Source organism: Pseudophryne corroboree, chromosome 7 (assembly GCF_028390025.1).
Source record: "Pseudophryne corroboree isolate aPseCor3 chromosome 7, aPseCor3.hap2, whole genome shotgun sequence".
Lineage (NCBI taxonomy): Eukaryota > Metazoa > Chordata > Amphibia > Anura > Myobatrachidae > Pseudophryne > Pseudophryne corroboree.
Window position 1 is genome coordinate 399,335,065 of NC_086450.1, and position 18,109 is coordinate 399,353,173.

Here is an 18,109-nt window from a genome sequence, read left to right on the forward strand (position 1 = left end):
CTCAGCCTCTCGCTAGAAAAATTAAAAGACTCAAGCTGGAAAAAGCACAGCAAAGAACTGCGTTCTTCGAAATCCCAAATCCACAAGGAGAGTCCAATTGTGTCGGTTGCGATGCCTGACCTTCCCAACACTGGACGTGAAGAGCATGCGCCTTCCACCATTTGCACGCCCCCTGCAAGTGCTGGAAGGAGCACCCGCAGTCCAGTTCCTGATAGTCAGATTGAAGATGTCAGTGTTGAAGTACACCAGGATGAGGAGGATATGGGTGTTGCTGGCGCTGGGGAGGAAATTGACCAGGAGGATTCTGATGGTGAGGTGGTTTGTTTAAGTCAGGCACCCGGGGAGACACCTGTTGTCCGTGGGAGGAATATGGCCGTTGACATGCCTGGTGAAAATACCAAAAAAATCAGCTCTTCGGTGTGGAAGTATTTCACCAGAAATGCGGACAACATTTGTCAAGCCGTGTGTTCCCTTTGTCAAGCTGTAATAAGTAGGGGTAAGGACGTTAACCACCTCGGAACATCCTCCCTTATACGTCACCTGCAGCGCATTCATAATAAGTCAGTGACAAGTTCAAAAACTTTGGCCGACAGCGGAAGCAGTCCACTGACCAGTAAATCCCTTCCTCTTGTAACCAAGCTCACGCAAACCACCCCACCAACTCCCTCAGTGTCAATTTCCTCCTTCCCCAGGAATGCCAATAGTCCTGCAGGCCATGTCACTGGCAATTCTGATGATTCCTCTCCTGCCTGGGATTCCTCCGATGCATCCTTGCGTGTAACGCCTACTGCTGCTGGCGCTGCTGTTGTTGCTGCTGGTAGTCGATGGTCATCCCAGAGGGGAAGTCGTAAGCCCACTTGTACTACTTCCAGTAAGCAATTGACTGTTCAACAGTCCTTTGCGTGGAAGATGAAATATCACAGCAGTCATCCTGCTGCAAAGCGGATAACTGAGGCCTTGACAACTATGTTGGTGTTAGACGTGCGTCCGGTATCCGCCGTTAGTTCACAGGGAACTAGACAATTTATTGAGGCAGTGTGCCCCCGTTACCAAATACCATCTAGGTTCCACTTCTCTAGGCAGGCGATACCGAGAATGTACACGGACGTCAGAAAAAGACTCACCAGTGTCCTAAAAAATGCAGTTGTACCCAATGTCCACTTAACCACGGACATGTGGACAAGTGGAGCAGGGCAGGGTCAGGACTATATGACTGTGACAGCCCACTGGGTAGATGTATGGACTCCCGCCGCAAGAACAGCAGCGGCGGCACCAGTAGCAGCATCTCGCAAACGCCAACTCTTTCCTAGGCAGGCTACGCTTTGTATCACCGGTTTCCAGAATACGCACACAGCTGAAAACCTCTTACGCCAACTGAGGAAGATCATCGCGGAATGGCTTACCCCAATTGGACTCTCCTGTGGATTTGTGGCATCGGACAACGCCAGCAATATTGTGTGTGCATTAAATATGGGCAAATTCCAGCACGTCCCATGTTTTGCACATACCTTGAATTTGGTGGTGCAGAATTTTTTTAAAAACGACAGGGGCGTGCAAGAGATGCTGTCGGTGGCCAGAAGAATTGCGGGACACTTTCGGCGTACAGGCACCACGTACAGAAGACTGGAGCACCACCAAAAACTACTGAACCTGCCCTGCCATCATCTGAAGCAAGAAGTGGTAACGAGGTGGAATTCAACCCTCTATATGCTTCAGAGGTTGGAGGAGCAGCAAAAGGCCATTCAAGCCTATACAATTGAGCACGATATAGGAGGTGGAATGCACCTGTCTCAAGCGCAGTGGAGAATGATTTCAACGTTGTGCAAGGTTCTGATGCCCTTTGAACTTGCCACACGTGAAGTCAGTTCAGACACTGCCAGCCTGAGTCAGGTCATTCCCCTCATCAGGCTTTTGCAGAAGAAGCTGGAGACATTGAAGGAGGAGCTAACACGGAGCGATTCCGCTAGGCATGTGGGACTTGTGGATGGAGCCCTTAATTCGCTTAACAAGGATTCACGGGTGGTCAATCTGTTGAAATCAGAGCACTACATTTTGGCCACCATGCTCGATCCTAGATTTAAAGCCTACCTTGGATCTCTCTTTCCGGCAGACACAAGTCTGCTGGGGTTGAAAGACCTGCTGGTGAGAAAATTGTCAAGTCAAGCGGAACGCGACCTGTCAACATCTCCTCCTTCACATTCTCCCGCAACTGGGGGTGCGAGGAAAAGGCTCAGAATTCCGAGCCCACCCGCTGGCGGTGATGCAGGGCAGTCTGGAGCGACTGCTGATGCTGACATCTGGTCCGGACTGAAGGACCTGACAACGATTACGGACATGTCGTCTACTGTCACTGCATATGATTCTCTCAACATTGAAAGAATGGTGGAGGATTATATGAGTGACCGCATCCAAGTAGGCACGTCACACAGTCCGTACTTATACTGGCAGGAAAAAGAGGCAATTTGGAGGCCCTTGCACAAACTGGCTTTATTCTACCTAAGTTGCCCTCCCACAAGTGTGTACTCCGAAAGAGTGTTTAGTGCCGCCGCTCACCTTGTCAGCAATCGGCGTACGAGGTTACATCCAGAAAATGTGGAGAAGATGATGTTCATTAAAATGAATTATAATCAATTCCTCCGCGGAGACATTGACCAGCAGCAATTGCCTCCACAAAGTACACAGGGAGCTGAGATGGTGGATTCCAGTGGGGACGAATTGATAATCTGTGAGGTGGGGGATGTACACGGTGATATATCGGAGGATGATGATGAGGTGGACATCTTGCCTCTGTAGAGCCAGTTTGTGCAAGGAGAGATTAATTGCTTCTTTTTTGGGGGGGGTCCAAACCAACCCGTCATATCAGTCACAGTCGTGTGGCAGACCCTGTCACTGAAATGATGGGTTGGTTAAAGTGTGCATGTCCTGTTTTGTTTATACAACATAAGGGTGGGTGGGAGGGCCCAAGGACAATTCCATCTTGCACCTCTTTTTTCTTTTCTTTTTCTTTGCGTCATGTGCTGTTTGGGGAGGGTTTTTTGGAAGAGCCATCCTGCGTGACACTGCAGTGCCACTCCTAGATGGGCCCGGTGTTTGTGTCGGCCACTAGGGTCGCTTATCTTACTCACACAGTCAGCTACCTCATTGCGCCTCTTTTTTTCTTTGCGTCATGTGCTGTTTGGGGAGGGTTTTTTGGAAGGGACATCCTGCGTGACACTGCAGTGCCACTCCTAGATGGGCCCGGTGTTTGTGTCGGCCACTAGGGTCGCTTATCTTACTCACACAGTCAGCTACCTCATTGCGCCTCTTTTTTTCTTTGCGTCATGTGCTGTTTGGGGAGGGTTTTTTGGAAGGGACATCCTGCGTGACACTGCAGTGCCACTCCTAGATGGGCCCGGTGTTTGTGTCGGCCACTAGGGTCGCTTATCTTACTCACACAGTCAGCTACCTCATTGCGCCTCTTTTTTTCTTTGCGTCATGTGCTGTTTGGGGAGGGTTTTTTGGAAGGGACATCCTGCGTGACACTGCAGTGCCACTCCTAGATGGGCCAGGTGTTTGTGTCGGCCACTAGGGTCGCTTATCTTACTCACACAGCGACCTCGGTGCAAATTTTAGGACTAAAAATAATATTGTGAGGTGTGAGGTATTCAGAATAGACTGAAAATGAGTGGAAATTATGGTTTTTGAGGTTAATAATACTTTGGGATCAAAATGACCCCCAAATTCTATGATTTAAGCTGTTTTTTAGGGTTTTTTGAAAAAAACACCCGAATCCAAAACACACCCGAATCCGACAAAAAAAATTCGGTGAGGTTTTGCCAAAACGCGGTCGAACCCAAAACACGGCCGCGGAACCGAACCCAAAACCAAAACACAAAACCCGAAAAATTTCCGGCGCTCATCTCTACTCGAAAGTAGAAAAAAAACATAGGGGCAGATGTATTAAGCTTGGAGAAGTGATACAGCAGTGATAAGTGCAAGGTGTTAACACACCAGCCAATCATTATGGATTTGAAAAATGACAGTTAGGAGCTGATTGGCTGGTGCATTATCACCTTCCACTTATCACTGCTTTATCCCTTCTCCAGGCTTAATACATCTGCCCAATAGAGTTGCAACCTGCTATTATAGACAGTAAAAAAAAAAAAATTAATTGTGACCATGGTTATGTAAACAATACAAATGTATAAAAAAAACCACAAACATAAACATACCACAAAACATAATATAAACAATATAAAACGACAATGGGCCTATTTCAGATCTGATCGCTGCCACTGGGTTGCATTTTTTGCTGCCTTGCAAGCAGATAATCGCCGCCCATAGGGGAGTGTATTTTCGCTGTGCAAGTGTGCAATCGCATGTGTAGCAGAGCTGCACAAACTGATTTTATGCAGTCTCTGCGCAGCCCAGGACTTACTCTTACTGTGCGGTTATATCCTGCTGATCGGGGCCGGAGCTGATGTTGGACACTCTCCCTGAAAATGCTTGAGCCCGTCTGCGTTTTTCCGGACACTCCCTGAAAACGGTCCAATGCCACCCACAAACGGCCTCTTTCTGTCAATCTCCTTGCGAACGCCCGTGCGAATGGATCATTCACACCATGCCGTCGCTGACCGGCGATGCCCGTTGTAGCCGTCTGATGCGCTGGTGCATTGCGGTTTCATGCGCATGTACAGTTCGGACCTGATCGCCCGCTGTGCGAAAACGCACAGCAGCGATCAGATCTGAATTAGGCCCAATGTCACATGAAATAACTGAGATAGCTAGTTCTCATCCAGCGGCAGCTCCAGAGGTGGGGTTGCAGCACAGTCCAACTGCCCCCCCCCCCCCCACCAAACACTGCCAAACAACACCGGCCAGGACTCACTGGCAGTTGGTGTGATCCCACAGTTGAATACACAGTTAATGAATCAGGGAGCACGCTGGATGTCCAGCTCTCACTTACATCCTATGTGGAATTTAGGTCACCTCTTTCAGAACCATGGACCAAAAGATCTGTGGACCCTTCTTTCAATCCTGCGTAGTACAGATCCTGGTAACAATGCTGATCATATTGACAACTACTGTAACTATCACATTAGGAGAGCTTGAAAACAAAGGTTGCTGACATCTATAGGCTGTAGTCAGACCCTAGCGCACTTCATTGTGTCACCATGATTTGCTTTGGGCATATGTCATAAAGACATCTGCCTAGGGCCGGATTAAGGTATATATGGGGAACCCAAGACAACTAACTTGTGACGGCCTCTACCAATAAAATTGTCATTAAGATTTTTTTTTTTAAAGTATAATGTGTAAATAAATAATCCCAGCTCGCAAATGCCCCAGTGCCCCAGTTCTCATTATACCACATAGAAACCCCAGTTTACCTATGCCACAGTGCCCCCCTGTGTTGGTGATGTAGCTATGTGAGGGGGCCCTTCAGTGTGTGATGGCCCATGGGCGACCGCCCCAGCCGCAATATTGTTAATTCAGCTCTGCATCTGACCAAATGCGCTAGGATGCAAGCCATGCACACCATAGTTGTGTTATCAGTTTGCGTTTGTACAGTGGTCTCTAGGACAATGTGTGGTGATACAATTGGTGGCTGAATTTATGTGAGGGTATTAAACCCCTTAACAGCTGAGGGCCATCCAGTTAAACTTATCAGTGACAAACAATTATACTTAACATCTAATATAAAGACTCAGAGACTTGAATTTGGCAGAAAAACTTGACGGCTATTTATTTATAAGTATTAAACTAAATATATCTAATAAAGCAGATTAAAATAAAGTAAGAGTATGGTGGCAAGAAAGAACGGCAGTAACAGTCCACACCAAATGCTCTATACAAACTGTCAGATTGTGTTTTGGCTGTGTCCCCGGAGGGGGCGCTAGTGGGTCAGTGGAGGTAGCTGGGAGAAAACGAGGAGGCTGGATAACGTTCCTGCGCATGAGCGCAATGATATTTATTAGCAGATGATATAAACAGAATGGCAGCAGAAATAATAATAACAAATGGAAATGTCAATCACACAGCGTAATAGCTGAAAGTCTATGGCAACAGGATGACAGATGACTGGAGAAATAATAACCGGTAATATGATAAACAGAAGAACAGGTGCTTGTAAAGATGATTCTGGTTTGGAAACCAGTGCAGGTTTTAAACAGGAAACTTTGGCAGTAAGGTGTTGAATGGCAAACCTGGTAGCAGAGGCAGGAGTCTGACTATCCACAGTGCAGGTGGTGAAGCACTGACAGCAGCAAGCTGTATCACAGGTGGAGGAATGGAACACACCTGGAGTCAGTCTCAACTGCAAGGCTGAAGCACACAAGATGGTGATGAGTGTGAAGCCTGTTTGAAGATTGCAGGTATTGCTGGGCCTTGAAGTTCCACGGAGCTGTGCAGAGTAACCAGGAGTACAAGTCTTTAAGCAGAGAGCCAGGAACACGGAAGGAACAGGAACAGATCCTTTCACATGGGTCGCAGGAGTGACACAAAGTCCAGGATGCCTGCAGACTGATCCTGCAGTCTCTTATGTACCCCTTGGTGCACAGGCATTGGATGAGTGAGGGAAAGTGGGTGCGGCCAAGCACCGGATTGGCCGCTGTATGCTGGTTGTTGTGAACTGTCATGGCGGCGCCCATGCCGCGGCCTAGCGGGAACGCGGCGTGCTACACGCCTGCTGTCTCAGGAGCGCTCCCAGGCCCGTGATGGCGTCCAGAGGCAGGGACACGGACGACAGGTGACCGCAGGGAGCCAGGACGGAGTCCGCAGCGGCGGACGGATGTCAGCTTGGTGAGTCGATTCCTGACAGTACCCCCCCCTTTAAGGGTGGACACCGAACACCCACGTGGCTTAGATGGATGAGTGCTGTGGAAGACACGGACCAACCTTGGAGCATGGACATCCGATGAATTTACCCAACTTCTCTCCTCTGGGCCATAACCGGACCAATCGACCAGGTACTGGAGACGTCCATACCGGCAACGAGAGTCCAGAATTTTGCCAATCTCGAATTCCACGCCCCGCTGAGTTCGAATTTTGGGGCCAACTGGAAGAGCACTCTGAAAACGGTTCAGGACTAGAGGTCTGAGGAGAGAAACATGAAAAGCGTTAGGTATTCGAAGAGAAGATGGTAACTTCAGTTTGTAGGCCACAGGGTTGATGACTCTTTCAACAGGGAAAGGACCAATGAAACGGGGTGCAAACTTCATGGACGGAACCCTAAGACGGAGGTTACGGGTTGACAGCCAAACCTTGTCCCCAGGTTTCAGGTTAGGAACCGCACGTCTCTTGCGGTCGGCAAAGTACTTGTACCGGCTGGAGGCCTTTTTGAGAGACACGTGAATCTTTCTCCAAATTAATGAGAACTGAGTCAGAGCAGTAGTGGCAGCAGGAACATCCATATGAGGGAGTTCTTGGAAGTCTGGAACACGGGGATGTTGCCCATATACTGCGAAGAATGGTGTTGTTTCAGTAGCAGTATGATAGCGGAAGTTGTGGGCAAACTCGGCCCATGGGAGCAGATCGAACCAGTCATCCTGGGAAGATGAAACATACAATCTTAAAAACGTCTCAAGTTCTTGATTAACCCTCTCTGTCTGCCCATTCGTCTGAGGATGGTACGATGACGAAAACTTCAGCTTGACTTGCATGGCAGAACAGAGGGCCCTCCAAAACCTCGCTACAAACTGTACCCCCCGGTCAGATATTATTTCCAAGGGTAGACCATGTAAGCGGAAAATCTCCCGTAGGAAGATTTGGGCAAGTTTCGGGGCAGAAGGGAGACCCTGGAGAGGAACAAAATGAGCCATCTTGGTGAATCTGTCCACTACAACCCAGATTGTATTGTATCCTTGAGAAGGAGGAAGGTCGGTGATAAAATCCATGGACAGGTGTGACCAGGGACGACTAGGAACAGACAATGGTTGTAACTGACCTGCTGGAGACTGACGAGGAGTCTTATGCTGCACACACTTAGGACAGGATGCCACGAAATCCTTGATGTCAGCCTTCATCTTAGGCCACCAGTACGTCTCGGAGAGAAACTTGAAGGTCTTCAGGACACCAGGATGACCGGTGAACTTGGATTGATGAGCCCAAGATAGCAACTTGGGACGGAGTTCTGGGGAAACAAAAGTCTTACCAGGAGGAGGAGCTGGGGAGACTTGAGATGCAGCGAACACCACTGGACTCAGGATGGAATGAGGCACTGAGTCAGGCGTTTCCTCTTCGGATTCCATAGATCGGGATAAAGCGTCAGCTTTAACATTCTGCGAACCTGGGCGGAAATGAAGCTTAAAATTAAAACGTGAGAAAAACATAGCCCACCTGGACTGGCGAGGATTAAGGCACTGAGCTGCCTTTAAGTATAGCAGGTTTTTATGATCCGTGTAGATGTTGAACGGATGTTTGGCCCCTTCTAGGAGGTATCTCCATTCCTCGAGAGCCAGCTTGATCGCCAGTAGTTCTTGGTCTCCAACGGAGTAGTTAGCTTCTGCAGGAAGGAATTTGCGAGAATAAAATCCACAAGGGTGGACTTTCCCATCGGTTCCCTTCTGGGAGAGAACAGCTCCAACCCCAACTGTAGAGGCGTCCACCTCCAACTCGAACGGTCTGTTTACATCTGGCTGAGACAGAACTGGAGCAGACATAAAGGCCAGTTTGATCTTCTGGAAGGCTGCTAAGGCTTCTTCTGACCAGTTGGAATGGTTTGCCCCTTTCCGAGTCAGGTTGGTAATAGGAGCGATGAGAGTGGAGAATCCCCGAATAAATTTCCTATAGTAGTTGGCAAAACCCAGGAACCGCTGGATAGACTTGAGAGAATTTGGAATGGACCAATTGGCAATAGCTTCCAATTTTGTCGGGTCCATCTGAAGATCCGATCCGGAAATTATATAACCCAGGAAGGGTATAGAGGGAACTTCAAAGGTGCATTTAGAAAGTTTACCGTAGAGCCGGTTCTCACGAAGACGTCGGAGGACTTCACGGACTTGTAGACGATGAGATGGCAGGTCTTGGGAGAAGATGAGGATATCATCCAAGTAAACAACGAGGTACTTATACAGGACATCATGAAAGATTTCGTTCACAAAGTGTTGGAACACTGCTGGAGCATTACTCAACCCAAATGGCATTACCAGGTATTCGTAATGGCCATCTCGAGTGTTAAAAGCTGTCTTCCACTCGTCACCACTCCGGATTCTGATGAGATTGTAGGCACCGCGGAGATCTAACTTGGTGAAGATGCGGGCTCCTTTAACTCTGTCAAATAATTCGGTAATGAGTGGTAATGGATAACTATTTTTAATGGTAATGTCATTGAGACCCCGGTAGTCAATGCATGGACGCAGTCCTCCATCCTTCTTTTTAACAAAGAAGAAACCTGCACCAGCGGGTGATGATGAAGGGCGGATGAATCCCTTTTGTAGATTCTCCCTGATATATTCACTCATCGCCTCGGTTTCAGGAACAGACAACGGGTAGGTGCGCCCCCTAGGTGGCTTCTTGCCAGGAAGGAGATCGATGGGACAATCCCACTCCCTATGGGGCGGTAGGACGTCAGCGGCCTTCTCACTGAAGACATCTGAGAAATCTTGATAAACTGCTGGGAGACTTGACTGTGTCTTAACTTTGGTAGACTTTATGGGACACACTTGGGCTAAACAGGACTGATGGCAATGTGAACCCCATGAGGTAAGCTGCAACGTTGACCAGTCAAACTGTGGATTATGTAGCTGGAGCCAGGGCATGCCCAAGACGATCTCCTGGGTGGCTTGAGGGATGACTAAGAACTTAATCAGTTCAGAGTGTAGGAATCCAACTCCCAGAACCACTGGGGCAGTTTGATGAACAATATTCCCCTTGGAGATTCGACTACCATCCACAGCGGTAATATAAACTGGACAGGAAAGTTCACATATAGGTAAGCAAAATGTATTTACCGCAGCTTGGGTGATGAAGTTACCTGCAGCTCCACAGTCCACTAATGCTGATGCGGACTGGAGCCCAACTGAAGTCTCTAACGTCACAGGAAGGATAAGGTCTTGATTAGAAGGAGCTTGACTAAAAGATCCCAACTTGACTCCTCCTTTACAAGTCAGGATCTGGCGTTTCCCGAACGCACTGTGCAGGAGTTAATCTGATGGCCCGCAGCCGCACAGTACAGACAGAGTCTCTCACGCATTCTTCTTGTCCGCTCTTCAGGAGTTAGGCGGGACCTATTTACCTGCATAGGCTCGTCAGAAGAAGGAGACTGGAACTGTACCGAAGGTATCATCCTTGATCTGCGTGGCTCACTCCGAGCGCGTTCATTATTGCGTTCGCGGATGCGAGAGTCCAACTTAATGCACAAGGAAATCAATTCAGACAATTGTACAGGAAGGTCGCGGGTCGCCAGTTCATCTTTGATCTGGTCAGAAAGTCCATGCCAGAAAGCTGCTACCAGGGCCTGATTATTCCACTGAATATCTGCGGCCAACGTCTGGAACTGAATGACATATTGTCCCATGCTACGGGTACCTTGACGAAGTTGAATCAGGTCAGCGGAAGCTGATGTTGCACGACCCGGCTCGTCAAAGATCCGTCTGAAGGTTGACACGAAGTCTGTGTAGTTGTTAATCAGAGGGTCAGCACGTTCCCACAGAGGAGACACCCAGCTCAGAGCAGATCCAGAAAGTAAGGAGATGATGTAGGCAACCTTGGATCTTGGCGTGGGGAAATTATGTGGCAACAACTCAAACTGGATTTCACATTGGTTGAGAAACCCGCGACATAACTTTGGACTGCCATCATACTTGCTTGGCACGGGCAGGTGCAGACGTGACACTGGAGCTGATGCAGCCGGCATAGAGGAACTCACAGCACTGGCAGGTGCTGGAGTAACAGGAACAGTAGGAGTGAGTACACTAGGCAGGGATTGCTGTAGTGTATCTATCCGGGAGGACATCCCTTGCAGGAATTGAAACATCTGCTGCTGCGCAGCCTCTTGACCATCCAGACGGGAGACCAGATTTTGCAAGGCCTCTGACCCCACACTCCGTCCACCATCCGAGTCCATCGATCCTGGACTTACTGTCAGATTGTGTTTTGGCTGTGTCCCCGGAGGGGGCGCTAGTGGGTCAGTGGAGGTAGCTGGGAGAAAACGAGGAGGCTGGATAACGTTCCTGCGCATGAGCGCAATGATATTTATTAGCAGATGATATAAACAGAATGGCAGCAGAAATAATAATAACAAATGGAAATGTCAATCACACAGCGTAATAGCTGAAAGTCTATGGCAACAGGATGACAGATGACTGGAGAAATAATAACCGGTAATATGATAAACAGAAGAACAGGTGCTTGTAAAGATGATTCTGGTTTGGAAACCAGTGCAGGTTTTAAACAGGAAACTTTGGCAGTAAGGTGTTGAATGGCAAACCTGGTAGCAGAGGCAGGAGTCTGACTATCCACAGTGCAGGTGGTGAAGCACTGACAGCAGCAAGCTGTATCACAGGTGGAGGAATGGAACACACCTGGAGTCAGTCTCAACTGCAAGGCTGAAGCACACAAGATGGTGATGAGTGTGAAGCCTGTTTGAAGATTGCAGGTATTGCTGGGCCTTGAAGTTCCACGGAGCTGTGCAGAGTAACCAGGAGTACAAGTCTTTAAGCAGAGAGCCAGGAACACGGAAGGAACAGGAACAGATCCTTTCACATGGGTCGCAGGGGTGACACAAAGTCCAGGATGCCTGCAGACTGATCCTGCAGTCTCTTATGTACCCCTTGGTGCACAGGCATTGGATGAGTGAGGGAAAGTGGGTGCGGCCAAGCACCGGATTGGCCGCTGTATGCTGGTTGTTGTGAACTGTCATGGCGGCGCCCATGCCGCGGCCTAGCGGGAACGCGGCGTGCTACACGCCTGCTGTCTCAGGAGCGCTCCCAGGCCCGTGATGGCGTCCAGAGGCAGGGACACGGACGACAGGTGACCGCAGGGAGCCAGGACGGAGTCCGCAGCGGCGGACGGATGTCAGCTTGGTGAGTCGATTCCTGACACAAACCTAGCCAAGTAACAATACTAAAACATCAAACAAAGGTATCCACTCATCCTTCACTTGACTACCCACCCATCCGGGTGGTGAATCTGCCCCCGTTAAGGTGATCCAGCAGATATTATAACAGTCATCGAAGGTGAGCGCACCCAAAACAATTAGCAAACTCAACCAACAACAGGTAATAATCCGTTCTTTCCCGCCAACAAGCGAGGTTCTGACAACAGAAACCACGCACCGCTACCATACCCCTAAACCAAACCTGCAACCACCGAAAACAGATCCTCAACAAAGATAGACAAGCCTTCCTCAGTCAGATGCACCCCATCCCTCATAAACAGGTAAAAATACAGTATCTAAACCTGATCCTAGGCAGTGGCGGAACTACCACCAGTGCAAGCGGTGCCTTGCACTGGGGCCCGCCACTGTGAAGGGGCCCTAAGCCAGCAGGATGTAATGAGTCAAACTGACTCATTACATGCCGCCTGCCGCTGTGTGCTGCTGGCGGTCGGCGGAAGAGGAGAGTGCAGGGACACAGCCACAGGGAGGAGGCGGAGGAGGGAGCCACAGCAGCCCACTGTAATTGGTGGAGGCCCAGCTGCAGCTGTCCCTCTCTTTCCACATAGGCTGGCAGCTGCCGCTGTGAATGCTGGGCTGCGGCTCCCTCCACCACCTCCCTCCTCCTCCTTCTCCCCTGCCCGGGATCTGCCAGAAGCTGCACCAATCGAGCCTGACTGCCTGAGCCAGCGGAGACAGTAAGTATCATCTGTTCTTTCTGTCTGTCTGTCTATCTATCTCATATCTATCTATCTATCTATCTATCTATCTATCCTGTCTGCCGCAATGTGTAAGAAGGGGATGCTGTCTGCCGTAATGTGTAAAAAGGGGACGCTGTCTGCCGTAATGTGTAAAAAGGGGGACTGTCAGACGTAATGTGCTAAAAGGTGGCTCTGTCTGCCGCAATGTGTAAAAAGGGGACACTGTTGTTATGCACACCAGTGCCAGCAGGAATGTACTGGTGTCTGAACGGTGAGGGATGCAAAACAAATGAACTCACAGACAGACTGGGGAATATGACATTACATACACAGAAGGTGATAGGGTAACAAAATAAACACAAAGTGAACAGAGAAGCCCAAAGGCTAAGAAACTGGGTGTCTCCCTAGTATTAGGAATGCTCAGATGGAAAGAAGCGAGATGTAGTGATTTAATACGTAGAGAACCCGAAATGCTGTTGCTAAGGGAAACAGCAAAACCCTAAAGGGTTACCAACGGGTGTGGCAGTAAACTCCTTGGTCAGAGATGGAATAATAGACACAAGGAGAGTCTCCACAATCCTAGTCCTCACTTGCAGTGCACTGGTTCAGCTTACTGCCACTAAACTGACACCTGAACACCTTGCACAGTGAGAAAGGATTTTGGCAGGCAAGTCTGAGAATACAGCCGCAAACCTGCTAGGTTCACAGAGTAGCAAAAGAACCCCAGCAGGTTAAACGACTGACTCCAGTCTTACTGCTAGGTCTGGATTGGCAGAGTGTAATACCAAATCCCAAGGCCTATTTGCAGTAAGCAACAAACAAATACAAAGTTTACACAGTACTAGCTAGCTTTCAGGAACTGACTAACCAACAAAGATTCAGCAGCATCTGCCTAACCTGAGAAGAGGGTTTATATAGCAGGTGCTGTCCACGCCCCACTCAGACCTCACAGACTGTGAGCACAAAAACCAGCACCGGATCCCCTGCCATGCACAGAGCCTGTAACCACTGCACAGCAAAAGACCCGAACCGGAGTATCAGCTACGCTCAGGTTACTCCGCTAGCACTTGTCTCCCGGTTACCATGACGATGTGGCAGCACAGAGCAGGAGACCCTAACAGTACCCCCCCTCTGACGAGGGGTCAAAGAACCCCTACCACCGGGTTTATCGGGGAACTGCGAGAAGAAAGAGCGTAACAGTCTGGGGGCATGAAGATCACAACTGCGCACCCACGACCGCTCCTCCGGGCCATACCCCTTCCAGTGCACCAAAAATGACAGCCGACCCCGAACCATCTTGGAGTCAAGAATCCTTTCAACAACAAACTCCCTCTGGCCACGTATCAGAAGAGGGGAAGGTCTTCCACTGGAAGAAGGATTACTAATCGCCCGTTTTAAAAGGGAACAATGAAATGTTTTATTGATACCCAAAGAACGGGGTAGATCTAACTGAAATGCCACCGGATTGATAACCCTAGTGATCTTATAAGGACCGATGAACCGGGGGCCTAACTTATGAGATGGCTGTCTCAACTTCAAATTCTTGGTAGACAACCAGACGAAGTCTCCTAATTTGAAGCTGCAGGGTCTTTTCCGCTTATCAAAAACCCTTTTGGTCACTAATGACACAGATACAAGGGCTTTCTTCACTTTCCTCCAAATACCTCTAAGGACCGAAACCACAGAGGAACCACCAGGCGTGGAGTCCAGGGGGTCAAAAGAATTGGCCTTAGGATGATGCCCATACACACAAAGGAAGGGAGAGATCCCTGTAGCAGAGTGAGCCGCGTTGTTATAGGCAAACTCCGCCATGGACAGATGAGCCACCCAGTCAGTCTGACACTTGGAGACATAACACCTGAGGAACTGCTCCAAGGACTGGTTCACCCTTTCAGTCTGCCCATTAGACTGCGGATGGTAGCCTGACGACAAGCTGACAGAAATCTGGAGATCGGAACAAAATGCCCTCCAGAATTTGGCCACAAACTGGGATCCGCGGTCAGAGACCACATCAAGTGGCAACCCGTGGAGGCGCACAACATGCAGCATAAATAATTCAGACAGGCGTCTGGCCAATGGCAGCCCAACCAATGGAACGAAGTGCGCCATCTTCGAAAACCTGTCAACGACAACCCAGATGGCTGTCATCCCCGAGGATTTGGGCAAGTCCACCACAAAATCCATTGAAATGTGGGTCCATGGCTTAGATGGAATAGAGAGTGGATGTAATGGGCCAACAGGAACCCCTCTAGAAGTCTTATTTCGGGCACAGATGTCACATGCCCGAACCCACTGATCCACATCCCTAGCCACCGAGGGCCACCACACCGCCCTAGATAGCAACTCCCGAGTTCTGGCAATACCCGGGTGACCTGCCGACTTCTTGGCATGGAATTCCAGGAACACTCGCTGTCTTAACCTAGGAGGCACAAACAAAAGACCTACCGGAAGGTCTGGAGGAGCCTGCTCCTATGCTCTAAGGACTAATGACAAGAGGTCCTGGGTAATGCCCACTTTAATACATGATGGGGACACAATGGGCAATGGCTCCTCGGTGGTCTCCTGGATTGGAGCAAAACTCCGCGAGAGCGCATCAGCCTTGATGTTTTTTGACCCAGGGCGATATGTTATCAAAAAATGAAAGCGAGCAAAAAACAAAGCCCATCGTGCCTGCCTGGCATTGAGGCACTTCGCTGACTCTAAATATGCCAAATTCTTATGGTCGGTGAGAATTGAGACCACAAACTTAGCCCCCTCAAGCCAGTGTCTCCACTCCTCGAGTGCATCCTTAATAGCCAACAATTCCCAGTTACCCACGTCATAATTCATCTCGGCAGGCTAAAATTTACGGGAAAAGTAAGCACAGGGATGAAGGCGATTATCAGACACCCCCATCTGAGAGAGCACTGCCCCAATACCCATCTCAGAGGCATCCACCTCCACCACAAAAGGACGCTCTGGATCTGGGTGTCGCAGCACCTTGGCCGAGACAAATGCCCTTTTGAGACGGGCAAAAGCCGCTTTGGCCTCACAAGACCAGTGAGCAACATCCGCCCCTTTCTTAGTGAGTGCCACCAAGGGCGCCACTATAGACGAAAATCCAGCGATAAATCGTCTATAAAAATTCGCGAAGCCCAGAAAACGCTGAAGCGCCTTCAAACTAGTGGGCTGCACCCAATCCAGGACTGCCTGTACCTTGGAACCCTCCATTTGGAAACCTTTCTGGGGAGATAATATATTCTAGAAATGCGATTTGCTGAACTTCAAATTCGCACTTCTCCAGCTTCGCCCCAAGCCGGTGGTCTCTGAGTTTCTGGAGGACTAAGCGTACATGCTTCCGATGTTCCTCCAGGGAATGGGAGAAGATTAGGATGTCATCTAAGTATACAACTAAGAATCTATCCAAATATTCCCTGATCACATCGTTCATGAAGTCCTGGAAGACTGCCAGGGCATTACAGAGCCCAAAAGGCATCACCAAATATTCATAATGCCCTGAGTGGGTATTAAAGGCAGTCTTCCATTCATCCCCCTCTCTTATTCGGATTAGATTGTACGCACCGCGTAGGTCAATCTTAGAAAAAATGGTGGCAGTACGAAGCTGGTCAAACAAGACCGAAATGAGAGGCAGTGGGTATGAGTTTTTAATCGTGATACGGTTCAATTCCCTGAAGTCGATGCAGGGTCGCAACGAACCGTCCTTTTTACCCACGAAGAAGAACCCCGACCCAACTGGAGACTGTGAAGGTCTGATAAATCCCTTAGCCAAGTTCTCCTGAATGTACTCTGCCATAGCCTGAGTCTCAGGACGTGACAGGGAGTACAACCTGCTCTTGGGAAGCTTAGCATTTGGCAACAAATCAATGGCACAGTCATAGGGGCGATGGGGAGGTAGTACCTCTGCAACTCTTTTGGAGAACACGTCCGCAAAATCTGCATAACATCCTGGCAATCCTGGCAAACTTAGCTGCGAAAGCATGACTGGAAGGCTCAAGCAACTCCTGAAACAATCAGTACCCCAACTAAGAATCTCCCCAGAGACCCAGTCAAATTGAGGATTGTGGGCCCTTAACCAGGGTAACCCCAACACCAATGGGGCAAAAGTACAGACAGTCACATAAAAGGACAATTTTTCAGAGTGTGTGGCTCCAATAAACAAAGAAATCTGGCTAGTGCAAGAGGTAATTTTACCCTGGGATAATGGTTCCCCGTTTAACCCACAAATCTCAATTTCCGATGCCAAGGGTACTAAGGGAACAGAGTGTTTCAGGGCGAATTGGCGGTCCATAAAAACCCCGTCGGCCCCACTGTCCACAAAGGCCTCAGTCTTGACAGTTTGACCGAGGATCTTCAAGGTCACCGGAATGATAAAAGTCTTCTTGGGAAATTCCGACTTCTGACCTGACAGGATATTTCCCATCACCCTCAGGCCCTGAAGTTTTCCAGCTTTTCTGAGCATGATACTACCACATGACCTTTATTCCCACAGTACAAACATAACCCCTGCTGTCTCCTCCGCGTCTTCTCACGCGAGGAGAGGCGGGTAGCCCCAATCTGCATAGGCTCCTCGGAAAATTCCTCAGAGTCTGAGGTTCCCTTGGGAAAGAAGGAAAACTCGGTCTCCCTTTCAAGCCTGCGCTCTCTCAGCCATCTATCCACCCGAATGGATAACTGCGTGAGCTGATCCAAGCTATCAGGCAAGGGATATTGTACCAGTTGGTCTTTTAACTGGTTAGAAAGACCTCTTCGGTACTGGTGTCTCAGGGCTGGGTCATTCCACTGGGTATCATGGGCCAACCTCCGAAACTCCATACAATAAACCTCAACTGGCCTTCGCCCTTGCTTAAGGATCGAAATCTGAGCCTCGGCTGAGGCCGTCTTGTCAGGGTCATTATACAACATGCCCAGTGCCGTAAAAAAAGCATCAACACTTTTAAGCGACGGACAGTCAGGCTGCAACCCATATGCCCAGACCTGTGGGTCTCCTTGTAGCAAGGAAATCACTATGCCCACCCGCTGAATCTCCGACCCAGAAGACTGAGGCCTAAGCTGGAAATATAGCTTGCAGCTCTCCTTGAAACAAAAGAACTGCGAGCGATCTCCAGAAAAACGATCTGGAAGATTTACTTTCGGCTCCTTAACCCCTGAAGGTACTGCTACTGCGGGAGCTCCGCCAGCGGCCTGCGAGGTGTGCATTTTAATGGAAAAATCATTAAATTGTCGAGTCAGGACCTGCACCTGATCGACCACCTGTTGCAAAGTATTTTGAGGGGTATGCTCCATATTCCCACAAAATTTCAACAGGAGTATTAGGCTGCTGAATATGTTATGCACA